This window comes from Sprattus sprattus (assembly GCF_963457725.1).
Source record: "Sprattus sprattus genome assembly, chromosome: 16".
Classification (NCBI taxonomy): Eukaryota; Metazoa; Chordata; class Actinopteri; order Clupeiformes; family Clupeidae; genus Sprattus; species Sprattus sprattus.
The window spans coordinates 19,148,641-19,163,640 of NC_137914.1; the positions used below are offsets into that span (position 1 = coordinate 19,148,641).

At 47.2% G+C, this 15,000-nt stretch overlaps 1 protein-coding gene across 1 annotated transcript in view; it reads left to right on the forward strand.

Moving 5' to 3' along the window:
- Window positions 1–15,000, forward strand: part of LOC308377008 (cadherin-4-like) — a gene marked incomplete at its 5' end in the record, with an annotated part of 304,531 nt that overhangs the window by 174,617 nt on the left and 114,914 nt on the right. The window lies entirely within an intron of this gene.

The following is a 15,000-nucleotide window of genomic DNA, read 5'->3' on the forward strand; positions in this document are numbered from 1 at the left end:
AGATGTGGCATATTTACCGAAAGAAGAGGCTTCAAAACAGGAGGCGCTTTTCCATTGTGACTGACACTATTCCTGGCCTATGAGGAATGCTGGTCCATGTGACGGACAGCAGCGGGGCTGGCGGTGGCCCAACCAGGTGACAGGAGTGGCCCGAAGGGTCGGTGAGGGGAAGTGATGATTGTGATGGCAGCGTGAGCAGCAGGAGAGGACCTTGAAGGCTGGTGGGGAACGAGTGATGGATGAACTGACAGCCCGGCTCGGTGTCAGGGCTCGGACAGTGACAGAGAGAGCAGTTGTGCTGGGACAGCTCCATCCAGCTAACTTCCCCCAACATCCCTCCTTCTCCAAACAAAAAAAAAACAGAACAACATCCCTGGTTCTCTCTCTCTCTCCTCCTCCTTCTGTCCTTCCTTCCATCTCTCTTTCTCAAACTCCAACCCTGTCTGTCCCCCACTGCTGACCTTGAAAGCCCTGGTCGAGACAAATGACATCTGAGCCACAGTGGATTGTGTGTGTGTGTGTATGTGTAACGTGTGTGGAGAGGAGAGGTGGGTGCTTTGGCACTGTGTGTGTGTGTGTGTGTGTGTGTGTGTGTGTGTGTGTGTGTGTCTTTGTGTGTGTGGGTGTGTGTGTGTGTGTGTGTGTGTGTGTGTGTGTGTGTGTGTGTGTGTGTGTGTGTGTGTGTGTGTGTCTTTGTGTGTGTGGGTGTGTGTGTGTGGTTGTGTGGTGGCAATTGGGTAGAGGAACACAAGAGAGAGGGTAGACGTGGAAGGGACAGAGGGAAAATTAGAATCCCTAAAAAAAGTCCCAAATCCTGATGGACCTGACCCAGTAGGAAATGCTGAGAGCAGCTCTTCTGCTTCAAACCACATATACACACGCACACACACACATACACACACACACACACACACACTCCCTTTCTCTCTCGTACCCAGAGGGGTCGTGACAGAAGCCCATTCTTCAGACACAGGCCAGGTGTCGGGCCCCCTCTCCCCAATCGCCCGAGGCCCCATTAGTCTTAGTCTTCTGGGCTTATGCTCTCCTCTTTGATGTCCAGCATCAAGCACAGGCTCGCCAAGACTTGGCTCATTACTTGTTTGCCTCTCCTTCTGACTCGAACACTCTATCATTATTCATGTTCTGCACGGTGTGCAGAAATGTACGAAGCAGTGGCCAAGGTCAAACATTTAATTCAGTGTAGGAATACTCCTGGTTCAATCTCTGATATATCGATTTTCCAGGAGAAGAGAGTGAATATTCAATGAAGCAACACACTCGCCACACTTCCTGCGGTGCGCATACCAACGGCGCAAGAAAAAAGGCACTTGGGATGAGGTCCAACTTCATTATGAGGCTCCACCAGACAGGCTTTATCCGTGGATGACACAGTGAAGGCTGTTCTATGGGACACAGTGTGCTCTGCGGCACACTAGAATCAGCCTTACGGTTCCGGGACACAATGTCACAATGTTTTTGACATCCTTTTGTTGAAGTCACGGAAAAGGAAGGTATAAGGGAGAGAGAGAGGGAATATGAAAAACAGGCTTTGCAAGTTGAAGAAAAAAAAAAACTTTACCATTTCTTTAACTTTGCTTTTCTTTTTCTGTTTTTTTTTTCTTTTTTTTTACTTTCACTTCATGTTCCTCTCCTTTTCCCCCTCTGCAGCCAAACTTTAGCGAGGCTTTTCACTGCCTCCGAGAGGCTTTTGAGGGATGATCCTCCTCTTTCATTGCATCCAGGCTTAATCGCCGCTAAAGCCGACTCTAATTGCTAAACGAGTCCGCTGCCTCTCACAGGTCTGCCTTTTCCCCATGTTTCTCCTTTCTTCCACTCGTTATGATTTCTTTCTTTATGTCTTTCTTTTTATATTTCTGAATTTCTTCTTCTGCTCATTTCTCCCTCCCCTCTTCCCTCCTCCCTCTTTCCTCCTCCTTCGCCTCCCTCGCCTCCGCTTCTCCTCAAACACCCAGAGCACGAGTAAAGTATGAATTATTAATGAGATAGCTGCAAAATGAAACAAATTTATGAATCTTTGTTTTAATCATTTGGCTCTAATTTAATAAGCTGCCTCTGTTTAAAAAGATCCCCTTTTTCCATCGGGGGCTATATGTGGAGGGTAATTACTGATTTATATGTAGTGTTGTGATGTGTGCATGCCTGTATGCGTGTGGGCAATTGTCTGTATTAGATGCATATGCCCACACACACACTCACACAAACACACAAACACACAAACACACTCACACATACACACACACACACACACACACACACACACACACACACACACACTCTGAGGCTGAGACTTCCAGTTAGGGCTGATCGCAGTGTACTGCTGGTGAGAGGATGATGAGGAGAAATGAATGAAGCTCAATCAGGCATTTTGAAGAATGTTCAGCAGAATGTTAACTCCTTATTAGGGAACTACTGATTACTAAAGGCTGTTCGTTAAGATTGTGTGTGTGTGTGTGTGTATGTTATGTGTGTGTTTGGTGTGTGTGTGTGTGTGTGTCTGTGTGTGTGTGTGTGTGTGTGTGTGTGTGTGTGTGTGTGTGTGTGTGTGTGTGTGTGTGTGTGTGTGTCTGTGTGTGTGTGTGTGTGTGTGTGTGTGTGTGTGTGTGTGTGTGTGTGTGGATGTGTGTGTGTGTGTGTGTGCATGAACATATCTGTGTGTGTTTGTGTGTGTGTGCGCGCGCGTGTGTGTGTGTGTGTGTGTGTGTGTGTATGTGTGTGTGTGTGTGTGTGTGTGTGCGCGCGTGTGTGTGTGACTGTTCATTATAGGGCTATAGGTGGATCCTACTCCTGATAATGAAGTCTAAAGGTTTCCAACTAGTCCTCCAATAAGCCAGGGTGTGTGTGCCCTGGGTGTGCTGTTGGCATTGCTCATCTGGGACGAATGATAAGGATAATGGGTTGTGTCACAGCTGAAATAGGATTCAGCCTCCTAAGCCTGTGATATTATTGCATCCACACAGCTCCTCTCTTCTCTGTAGAGTCCCTGTAATGCAGCTCGTGGTACATTATCGTTAACCGCACCACTGTACAAATGTTAGCCTTGCTCCAGATCAGTTCCTCTCCTTTTACACTCTCAGCAGATTGGGCCAAATGTTTGGCAGGGCCAATCCTTCCCTTTTAAAGTAATCTTTTGGTGTCCTTGCGTGTGTGTGTGTGTTGTGTGTGTATTCGCGCGTGCACGCTGTGTGTGTGTGTGTGTGTGTGTGTGTGCTTGTGCAGACTCGTTACCCGTTTATCTGCTCTCTTGTACTCCTTTTCCATGCCTCCGCTCTTTTCTCTCTTCTCCTCCCCTCTCCTCTCCTCCTCTTGTCCTCTCTCTGGTGGCTTGTTGTTCCGCCGGCGTGTGTACTGGCAGGCGTTCCATGACGGGGATGTTGGCTCCGTCTTTGTGTCTGTGGCATGTCCCTCCTCTGGCTGCGGGGTCCACCGCTGTTGTTCCAGACCCCCTAAAGGGACCCATCACTGGATGAGTCCCTCTGTTGGGACCCCTACCGACCAGCTCGTCCACACCGCCTTTTTCATGTTTCGCTTCCAAAGAGCACGCTCAAACGTTAACACACACACACAAACACACACTGATTCTCACACACACGCACACACACACGCACACACACACACACACACACACACACACACACACACACACACACACACACACACACACACACACACACACATACTTGTGAGCCCCCATTCAATCACATCGCCATCAGGGCTTTGGGAGGCAATGCGGTCTTGCTGTCTAACAGAGATGCCAGCACAGTCTAGTGCCTAGTATGGCAGCCTCCTTCACCACCCGCCAACCAGCCAGTCGGCCAGCTAGCCAGTCAGCCAGCCATCTTTATATGCTCCAGCCTGTTCCCATTATTCACATTAATCACACTTAGCCTAGCCACTCACCATTCCGGTACTGCGTAGCATCTTCTGCTAGGGACGCGTCACATCCCTCTCTCATTCTCTCTTTCTATCTCTTCTCTCTGTGTGTGTCTCTCGGTCGCTTGCCTCCGATCTTTGTTTGTATCCTCTAACCCACGCCGCCACCATTGCTCTCTCTGTTCCCGCACTCTTTCATTAGGTCAGCCCAATTAACTTGTCTAAACAGCCATATTTAGATCACATCCAGTCATGTTGTCTTTCTCTGTGTTGCGGCCAACACTGTGCCTACTCGGCCAGTCCGGAGATCTCTGCCAACAGCACAGCCATGCCAGGCCTGCCCTCCCCTCCTCTTCTCCCCTCTCCTCTCTCATCTCCTCCACTGTCTTCAACGGTTTCCCTTTTTCTTCTCTCTCTCTTTTTCCTTCTCTCCCTCTCCTGCCCTCTCCTGTCTGTCTTCTCTGGGTTCCTGATTCACAGCCATGGTCCAGCCTGTCAGTGAGGGATAACAGACTGCTCTGATGTCCCAAAACATCCCTGGTCATCCTCTCTTCCTCTCTCTCTCTCTCTCTTTCTCTTTCTCTTTTTCTCTCTCTATATTTCTTGCTCTGGCTCTCTGATTTGTCAAAAGGACATCTGGTGAAAGGCGGTCACACCTCCCCCTCTGGTCCGCTCTCCCACTGAAACGCTTCACAAGGCATGAGATAGCAGCCATGTTTAATTAACTCTGACCTTTTTCTGTGCTTTAAGGACAAGACAGAGACAGAGACTGAGAGAGAGAGAGAGAGAGCGAGAGAGAGAGAGAGAGAGAGAGAGTGCAGGAGCGATCCTCACTCGATGGTAGCAAGCACAGCAGGATTAGACAGGAGGCTCGACTCATCTTTCCCTCGTTTACCTCTTTGAGGTCTTTCCTTCTTCTTCTTTCTATCTCTCTCCCTTCCTCCATCTCTCTCTCCATCTCAATCTCCTCTTTCCTGACTTTCCCTTTCCTCTGTATATATATTTTGTGTCTTCTCTTACCTCCTCAGAGGACATCATTGACAGAGTAGATATGAAAGACATACAAACCAGCACGAGAGAAACACGCAGACACAGAGTCACAGAACGAGGCAGGGAGCGGAGTGAGTGAGTGAGCGATCGAGCCGTGCCGTCTCTGCGTCTCTCTGCACTCCCCCTGCGCGTCCCACAGGGGGCTCGGGGCTTTATTTGTCAGATCGAATGGAAGGCCCGGACTCTCTGTGCGGATCCGAGGGTCGGCATATTTGCGGATGTGCTTGGCAGAGCATGGGACGCCGTGGTGTCGGGCGGATTTTAATAATGCCTTTTTAGTTTGGCAGAGGCCGCTGCGAAGGGAATCTGGACTGTTGTGTTTTCTCTCTGTCTCTCTCTCTCTCTCCCTCTCCCTCTCCCTCTCTCTCTCCCTCTCTCTCCCCCTCTCTCTCTCTCCCCCTCTCTCCCTCTCTGTACTGTGTTTCTTTCGCTAGAAAGAGCAGACCTCGTTTGAAGCATCCGACGGCCCCCAAAGCTCGCGGAACTGACAAGTGATTGATCGCCGTGGTCACAGAGCCAGAGCTGCTGGGGGATCTGTGGGAGTGGGAGTGGTGGGCCAGAATCCGCATATCCACACTCACAAACACACATAAACACACACACACACATACACACACAAATACACTTGTACACACACACATACATCCACATACACACAAACTCACAAACATACATACATACATATACAACACACACACACACACACACACACACACACACACACACACACACACACACACACACACTCACTCTCTTTCTTCTTCTCTCTAACACACACAAACTCACAAACACAAACACACACATACACACACACACACACATAAAGGTTGTACATGCTCACTTTCTTACTCTCTCACTCATGCTGTTTGGTGCACATCTATGGGCCCTGCATCACAGACAGACATCACAGACAGATCTGGGTATGAAGGAGAGAGGAGAAGAAAGAGAGACACACAGAGTGAGGGAGACAGAAGGACAGAGAGGGACAGACAGATGTAAACACGGAACCTGAGCGGAAGAATGAGAGGCAACAAGAGGTCAATGGAGTATTTTTAAAATCTAAGCCTGCAGTGTGTATGAATTTAGCCGAGGCATCAGAAGGGGGTGGGGGGAGGTTGTGTGTTGGGGGGCTAGGGAGTGCAGTTCAGCCCATGAGCGTGTGACTCTGCATCAGGGATGAGTTAGTCTTTGTGGTGACTGTAAGTGTGCTGTGCAGCATCGCGGCTGTGCCGCTGACAGACCAATTTCATTCTCTCCTGCCCGGGTGTCTGGAGCTCCGGCGGATCTGTGCATTTGTGAATATGCTTACTTTCATTTTCACCTGCCTCTGCAGACATACACCAAGTACATTTTAGGGTGTTAGTGCTCAAACAAAGGGAGAGGCTGAGTGCTGCACTTTTCACTCATTCTCTCTCCCTCTGTCTCTGTCTCTTTCGCTGTGTCTTTCTCTCTCTCTCTCTCTCTCTCTCTCTCTCTCTCTCTCTCTCTCTCTCTCTCTCGTAAGGTGACATTGACCAAGTTTATCCCACTTTTTTCACCACTCTGCGCCCAGAGGACATCCTGACAGATAGGTAGCAGTCCGGCACTCCTGCAGAGGCTCTCTGGGGGGACGCGTAATGGTGGTTGGTTGCGGTTGGGTGCTGGGTGCATGTGGGACTGCCGAGGGGGTGGGGACGATGTGGATGGGGAGAGCGGCTGTGGTTGTGTTTCTTTTTGTGTGTTTTTTATTTATTCAAAAAACTAAATGGGGGGGGGGGGGGGGGGGTTCCTGACGATATCCACATCTCTTCCTGTGCCCTCCGCTGTTTCTTATCCCTCGCTCCACTCCTTTCTCCTACTCCCTGGCTGGAAGAGTCCCCCAGGAGCCCAGCCACGGGTGGGACTGTCACTAATCAGCCAGTCAGCGGGGCAGCTGTGACCCCCCACCAACAGGAGGAGATGGAGGATGTAGGGAATGGAGGAGTGGTGCTGAGGAGAGAGAGCAAGATAGAGAGAGGAAGGAATAGACAGAGAAAGAGGTGCTTGTTTGGGATAGTATGATATGTGGCTGGCCAGTGGCACGACTCCTTTGTGCTCTGCTTCCAGAGTTTGGAGTCGAGACGCCAACCTGTTTGTGTTTATCGACGTACGTGTCAATATTCTGCGAGACAATCTGTGTCCAGGTGTCTGGATCGAATGCGATTTAAAATTGTGAAAGAAGGCGTGTTGGAGTTATTGAACCCATTTTCACTGCTTAGTTTATCAAGGAGCAGAGGAAGTGTTCATGCACTTGAGTGCTCTGTTGGAATAACACTGAGTAAAGTCGACTGTGTTTAGACAAGACTCTAGCCCTCAAACACAATCCTGTGTACTATATCAGTGTATTACTATATCGGTACACAGTGTCAGTTCATAATTGTTTGGGATGTATACTTTAAGTACAAGTATACTGTATTTCACATAGTCGTAGCGTAATCACAAAGTAGTTCATTGTACCATGCAGGTCTTGTAGATCACATGCTACTAGTGAGGTTCAGCTTTGTGTCGTCTGCAGGTGTCAAGTATCTAGTAACAGATAAGAGAGCTGCTGTAGGTGGACTGGTCAGAATAAAAGGAAAGAAAAAGAGGAAGAGGAGGAGGACTGAGAGATGTGAGGCACCAGGTGGCGGGACAGAAGAAGAGTGGAGGTTCTGCACAGAAGTTTGAACAGGCTGCGGCTGTCGTGACATTTGCGGCCCACTGCCCAGAGGTGGTACTTGGACCCCCTCTCGTTGTGTCTGTTTTGAAGGTTAGAGCAGGGCTGGGAGTGCAACCCCCCCTCAGCAGCAGCAGCAGCAGCAGCAGCAGTGGCCCGTGACCAGGGCTGCCCCTTCAAGCACCTGTCCAAAATGACAATTGGAAGCAGAGGATGGTATCTTTTCACAGAGACTGCTGGAGTGTGTGCCACTCTTTCTGACCTCTTATCATTGGGCCCACACACCCACCTACACATCGCCTTACACACACACACACACACACACACACACACACACGCACACACACACGCAGACACATACACACACATAGGATGGAGGTGGGATAATGCACCAGAGGTGGGAGGCAGAACAGAACCAGAGGGTCCAGAGGCACACAGGTCTCTAGCCTGCCAAAGTGTGTGTCGCGCAGGCAGGGATTACGGCAGGACTGATCCGGAGGTCTTGCTCCGGTGCACGCACTCTTTCCCTTAACGTATGGCGCAGGCCACCAGCTGTGTCAAACTAGTGGCGAGACCTTGTCAGGTGACCTCCGGCGTCAGCAAAGCAGAGAGGAACTAACTTAGCCTCAGGACCAAAAGTAAACCTACAAACACGCTCTTGGATACATATGGAAGTTATTTGTAAGGTTGAACTTTGTCCGGTCACCTCTAGACAAACATGCAAATGCACACAAATACATGCAAATTTCTTTATAGAATTAGTGGATGATTTTCTCAAAGAAAAAAACACCAGATATTAGCTTTGTCTTATAAACAGCACATGAAGTTCATGATGATCAAAAGAATGAAAGATTGAAAGGCTGATGATGAAAGGCTTTGCGAGACCATTCCGTTTAGCCACACCACTACAGAATTAGCTTCACAGAAATGTCTTACAATTAAAAAGAAAGCAGAGAGTGCTTGAAGTCCTCATGGAGCCTGCTTGTGAGCACCACACTAGAGGAAAATAAAGAAACGGAGCACCCTATGGTCCTGCACTAACGCAGGGGGCTAGTGGCTGAGAGGTGCTACTGTGTGGAATTGCACACGGCCTCAGGTGGGAGCGGGAATACCATAATTAGTCAAAAACATTCAGAGAGGTGAAAAGCCCTGAATTGAAGGCCACTTACTTATCTCACAATTACTTTTAACACTGCTGAGTGGTACAGTAGCCTAAAACAAACACACTAACAACATCCCACGATGACTCCACAAGAGGCCCAGCACACTAACATATACTATGGCATTCTATTAGAGCAGTAAGAGTATACCATTGCATTCTATTAAAGCAGTACCCTCTACCATGTGTAGGTGAGGGGAGAGAGAGAGGCTGCACACCTGGCACCTGGTGAGGGCTCCCTCCACACCTGCTCATTACTGCCTGTTTGTGTGTGTGTGTGTGTGTGTGTGTGTGTGTGTGTGTGTGTGTGTGTGTGTGTGGGGCACATACTGGGCACAGTTCCCCCTACCCTTCCCCTGCAGATGTATTTGTAAGCTCCACATTATGCATTTCAAAGGCAATAGAGGCGGGTGTGTGTGTGTGTGTGGGGTGAGGGTGGGGGGGTTTCACAGGTGTCGAGACTCACAGGACTGCGATACTGGCTAAAAGCCAGAGAGAGGGAGAGAGAGAGGGAGAGAGAGAGAGAGAGAGAGCGAGAGAGAGAGAGATTAAATAAAACATAACCATAGGAGAGAGGTAGCCATGTCCAACTCAAGATTACATAAAGGAGGAAGGAGGCTTGTACATTGTCCATCATGTGCTGATGCAACTCAGCACACACAAGCAGCAGACTGTGGGTGGGTTTTTCATTGGGGATTCTCTCTCTCTCTCTATCTCTCTCTTTCTGCCCTTCTATCTCTCTTCCTCTCCCTCTGTCTTTCTGAAGATGGTGGCTCATTGCCTGTCTCTCAGGTGAGAGCCTTTCTCTGTCTGCACATTAGTGAGGCGAGCATGGGGATGAGGGAAAAGGATGGTGGGGTGGGGTGGAGAGTCCCTCAGCAGCTGTGCACTGTTAACCTTGGCATGTCCACGCTCAGACTAGCGGCTGCGCGTGTGATCATCTGGAGCATGTTAGCGTTAGACAGCTGTTCCCCGCTTGCTTTAACCCAATCCCATTCGTTTCGAGGGGGAGGGGGGTGGGGAGGATGGCGTGGGACGACGGCGGTTGGTAATGCTGATCTGGTAATTCGAGTCTCGTTAATCACTTTATGTAACAGTGGTCTACTTCGCACCGGCGTTCCACATTAATGAAATCAGGAGGCTGCTGAAATCACCCGTGGGCTCCCTGTGGAGACGTGTTGGAGAGCGCATCCAACATTTGTCCAGCTTTCCGTTGTACCGTTTTTTTTAGTGCTGTTATGGTTGTTGTTGTAATCGCCAAAGGCATGATAATCATTTTTGAAAGGGCATAAAGTATGGCGTGCGGCTCTGGATCGACTACCAAATGGCTGATGTAAGTGGAGGAGCTTTGCTACGTGGTTTCATCACTAATGTGAGATGATATGAGGTATTGTGTTTCATATGGGGCCATTAACAGAAAGCCCCTGCTGTCTGTTAAGTGAACTCTGTTGAGTTATACGCCACACCATAAGGCCTTTACTTGAGATCGCTGTCTAGACTGTGTAATCCTTCAAAAGACATAAGAGAGAGGGAGAGGGATGGAGGGAGAAACATTACCAATGCTAACAGCCCATATGTCACCACGATAGGGCCCTCGAGCAAGAGGGAAGAAAGAAAGAAAGAGAGAGAAAAATAGAGAGAGAGTGGGTATGAGGTAGGAGAGAGAGAAAGGGAGAGACCAGTTGTATGTTTGCCAACTGTGACGCCACTTTATGTATGCGTGTGTGTGTGTGTGTGTGTGTGTGTGTTTGTAGAAGTACTTGTATGCAGGTTTGTGTGGCAAGTTGGCAACATTGTGCAGGCAAACAAAATAATCTTTGCCGGGGATCAGGAGGATCCAAAGTTGGCCAGGCAGAGTGCAGCCAGTGGAGGGGGACTCAGGGTGGTGTGGCGTGGAGCAGAAGGGGGGTGGGGGAGATTCCGGACTGAATACTGATGTGGGAATTACGCCGAAACCCACCCCTGTGTCCGCGCAGCTGTCCGCGCTGATCCAAGCCTCATGGGGCCGCTGCGCTCGCGGATCCTTCCACCCGTCCGTCTGCCCGCCGCCAGCGCTAAGCCCCAAACGGCTTAAATATGGATAGCTCAGGCTAGGTGCCACAGGGGAGCCTCCTTACTTAGCAGTGCTCTTATTTGTCCAGCAACGACAAGGAGATGGGGGGGTGGTTCAGGCTGTGGCGTCCAAAGCCTGAGGAGAATAACGATGCTGTTTGCTCAATTAGGACACATGCTGCGGGGATCTTCAGCAGTCCTCTTCACTTGCCGGCTCACTTCCGGCACATCCTTTCAAATGCGCCATTGTTATTTTATTTATTTGGTGTTACAGGCTGCATGGCGGTAATGGATGCTAGGAGAGACACTGACATCAGGGAGGGAGAGGTAGCTGGTTGCCAAGGGGATGTTCGTTTATGTGTAGTAGCATCTATAGCAACCTGCCAAACTCAGTCAGGCACAATGAGCCCACAGCTGTTAATGACCTTCAAGACATCACAATGGACTATAATCTTTATGAGCTTATGTATATCTCAGTAGCCATTATATTATTTACACTAAAAGTGGAAGTGGGAAAATTACCCTCCAAGTGCATGGTCCAAGTGGCATACTTGGACCATGCACTTTATGAACTCCTTCAGGTGTCAGAGAAAGGCAAAAAAACACACTTTCAAATGGCATTAAAACCACAAGATTGCTTCCCATTGCTTCATCAATATGTGATCAATAATTGAGTCTGCAGAGAGTCAGGTGGAATTGACCCTCAGTGGTCCAGTGACACGTGTTGCCGTTGACACTGTCCAGCCGTGACCGCAGCTCCAGCCCCATAGCCGGCTAGCCGGGGACCTTGCTGGCTGGCTCTGATCCCTATTGATTTTTCTATTTTTGGGGCGCGCTAAATGAGCTTGTGTATCTCCATTACCTGACCTGTTTTGTTTTTCGAGGGCAGTGATGTGTGTGTGTGTGTGTGTGTGTGCTGGGGATGGAGGGCTGGTGTGTTGTTGAGTGGAGTGGGGAAAAGGGGTGTGTGTGTGGTGGGTAAAGGCAAAGAGCATTTTCAGCGCTACATGCTAATTTCCCCCCGTTGCAGCTCTTAATTTGAATCAATAGCGGGAGAGGAAGCGAGCGGCCATATTCTTGCTCACACTCATACGGATTCGTTTAGAGTTTCATTTTGTCTCTGCTTGCGTTTAATAGAATGAGGAGGTCGCTTTCATGGGAGCAGCATTAGCGATGTTCTGTAAATATGGGAAAGAGGATACACACACACACACACAGATACAGACACACACACACACACACATATGACTCCTTTTGTTAAGGGTCTTTTTGGTGGTGTCCATCAGCTAGCCCCTGTTCAGAGGATGTCTTTATCAAGAGCAGATACAATGAGGAATTAATACCAATCTTGTGCAGATTATCGGCTTTCCAGATATTTAATTAGAGGGACATTAATTGTACTTTCAAATCCCATTTATCAAATGCGTGTGTGTGAATGTGTGCGTGTGTGTGTGTGTGTGTGTGTGTGTGTGTGTGTGTGTGTGTGTGTGTGTGTGTGTGTGTGTGTGTCTGTGTCTGTGTCTGTGTCTGTGTCTGTGTCTGTGTCTGTGCGTGTGTGTAGGTGGTGGTTAATGTGTCCCCTGGGGTTTTGTGGTTTGTATCTTCTCCATTTAAACATGTCTATGGGGCTACCACCTCTGTGTCACCACGAATGTAAGAAAAAGAGCATTATACAATCATGGTCATTCAAATGTTCCCAGCAGGGTATGGGGATCAATTGAGTGTCAAAAAGATTTACAAATACCCTGTGATTTGCAAACAAACATAATGTGATTTACAAATGTCCAACGATTTGCTAAATTGTACACTTTGTTTTACATATACTAAACACACCTCTCAAACAAACACAATGTGCTTTGCAAATGCATGAAAATGCAATGTGTTTTGCAAATATAAATCTTACTTAAAGGACAAATAAAGGACAGGTTCCACAAATGTAAACAAAGAATGAAAATAAATAAACCACATTTTGCTGGGTACTGTTCGGCGAGCTAAGCGGTTTAGCGAGCTAGATTCCAGGCTAAAAAAAGAGAACGCCCCTTTATCGGGTTCGGTGAAGCAACTTCTGATAAATTACGATAGTAACATATCACTTAGCACTAACCTGCTCCAGGGCAGGCTATACTAAGTTTAGCTGGCTAAACTTGCCACACCCCTAGCAAAAGGAGGGATCCCATTGACCAAGGACTAAAAGGAGTCTTATTAGATAGTTTGATTAGCGTAGGGAGAGAGTTATTTGCGATCCGCCAAGATCCATTTTCCCTTTTTTGTGAGTGGTAGCCTACGTTTTTGTAAAGTGGGCGATGCGGAGAACAAAGCACTCATAATTATATGACAGTGTTATATTGACAGTAACCCATCTCCCTTACGGAGATATTGGCGAAAGTTGTTTGAAGGCACCCAGTGCAACTTTATAGGCTTGAGACTCGAAAAATAAACATTCAATTTCTAGTCTTTTTTACACGTAGTAAGTTTCAATAACTCCATACCATTACATATTGACATTCAAGGAGCAAAGATGAGACGCCGTTGATGCCCAAAGTATCAAATAATGATGCAAATGTGCTAATATGGTGAAGTAAATGTCAATATCATAAAGATTGTCTTATCCAGAATATTTCCATTTTGATGCCCTAATGTTGCACTGGGTGCCTTTAAGATCTTGATTTTATGTCCCTTCTACAATCACGATGTTATTAACCATACGTCATCAACAAATGCAACTTACATCATTGCAAACGTATAGTTTTGCAAACGTGTCTAGTTTTTGTGCAGTAGTGAATAAAGTCTACCTCAGTCTACTTCACAGCATATCATTTTTGTAGAAAAGGTGGATGTATGATAAGAAGAGAGAAATACACACAATATATTTTCATTGCTTCAATTTATTGAATTTCTTATTAATACATTTACATTTAGTCATTTCGCAGACGGTTTTATTCAAAGCGATTTACAAGGAGATGAAAAACTACAATTACTACGGAGGCGAAGGGGGTCGAACCAGCGATCTGTTGCATGCAATCCATGAGCTCTAACCGCTGCACCAAAGTCACATATTTGCCATTGGAAAAGATACCACGTCTTAGACAGCCTATAGACAGTTTCTTATATTGAATTTTGACATGTTTATGGTCTTGAATTCTTCATAACGCGTTCATGGTCATATCCTGCCTTAGGGGAGAAAAAAATGTGTCTTTTTCTTTGAGTTTAGACTATTGTACCGTTAAAAAAAAACATGGTTTTGGTGATCGACCTTTCCTGCCTTTTGAAGCAGGACATGCACGCGCAATTTAGGCGACAAGTTTAAGTATCTTAGCGATTAAGTATCTTAGCACACGTCGCCAGACCGGCTTGGCCTGTTCTCATTTAGCGAGCTATATTATCTCATGTCGCGAGCTAAATTAATTATCTTAGCTTCAGTTGTACGCCGAACAGGGCCCTGGTCTGTATAATCGGTCTTACAAGTACAACAATGCCATTTGTGGATCAGCGGATTTTGGCACTATTTTTCCACATGTATGAGGTGCAACTGTAAACGCTTGTAGGAGTTGCAAATGCAAGGGCAACAAAACAGCTGGTGTCACAGCAGGTGCATCTTCCTTCCATTCACCTCGTCAAATGGCTGGTGGATCGTGTGACTAGAGAACTAGAAAGTTGATGTATCTGATTTTTATATTATTTAGAATTCAGAATCTTTGTTGTTCTCTAGTCACAGCCATTTGATGAAGTGAATGGAAGGCAGATGCACCTGTAGTGACACGTAGTGTAGTGACTCGGTGCCTTTGCATTTGCACCTCGTACGAGTGGAAAAACAGTGCCAAAATCACCTGATCCAGAAAACACATGGTTGCTGTATACTTGCAGAAAAAAACCTTAAACTGATTATACAGCCTAGCGAAATGTGGTTTATTAATTTCCATCCTATGTTTACATTTGTGGAACGTCTCCTTTTTTTGCGAGTAGCATTTTTATTTGCAAAGCACATTGTGTTTGTTTGAGAGGTGTGTTTTGTATTTGTAAAGCATGGTGTGCATATTTGCAAAGCGTGGAGTATTTATAACTACATTCTGTTTGTTTGCAAATAATGGGCTATTTGTAAATCACATTCTGTATGTATTAATCTTTTTGCCACTAAATCTCCAAACTGCGGTCTTATGAAAAGAATTACATTCTG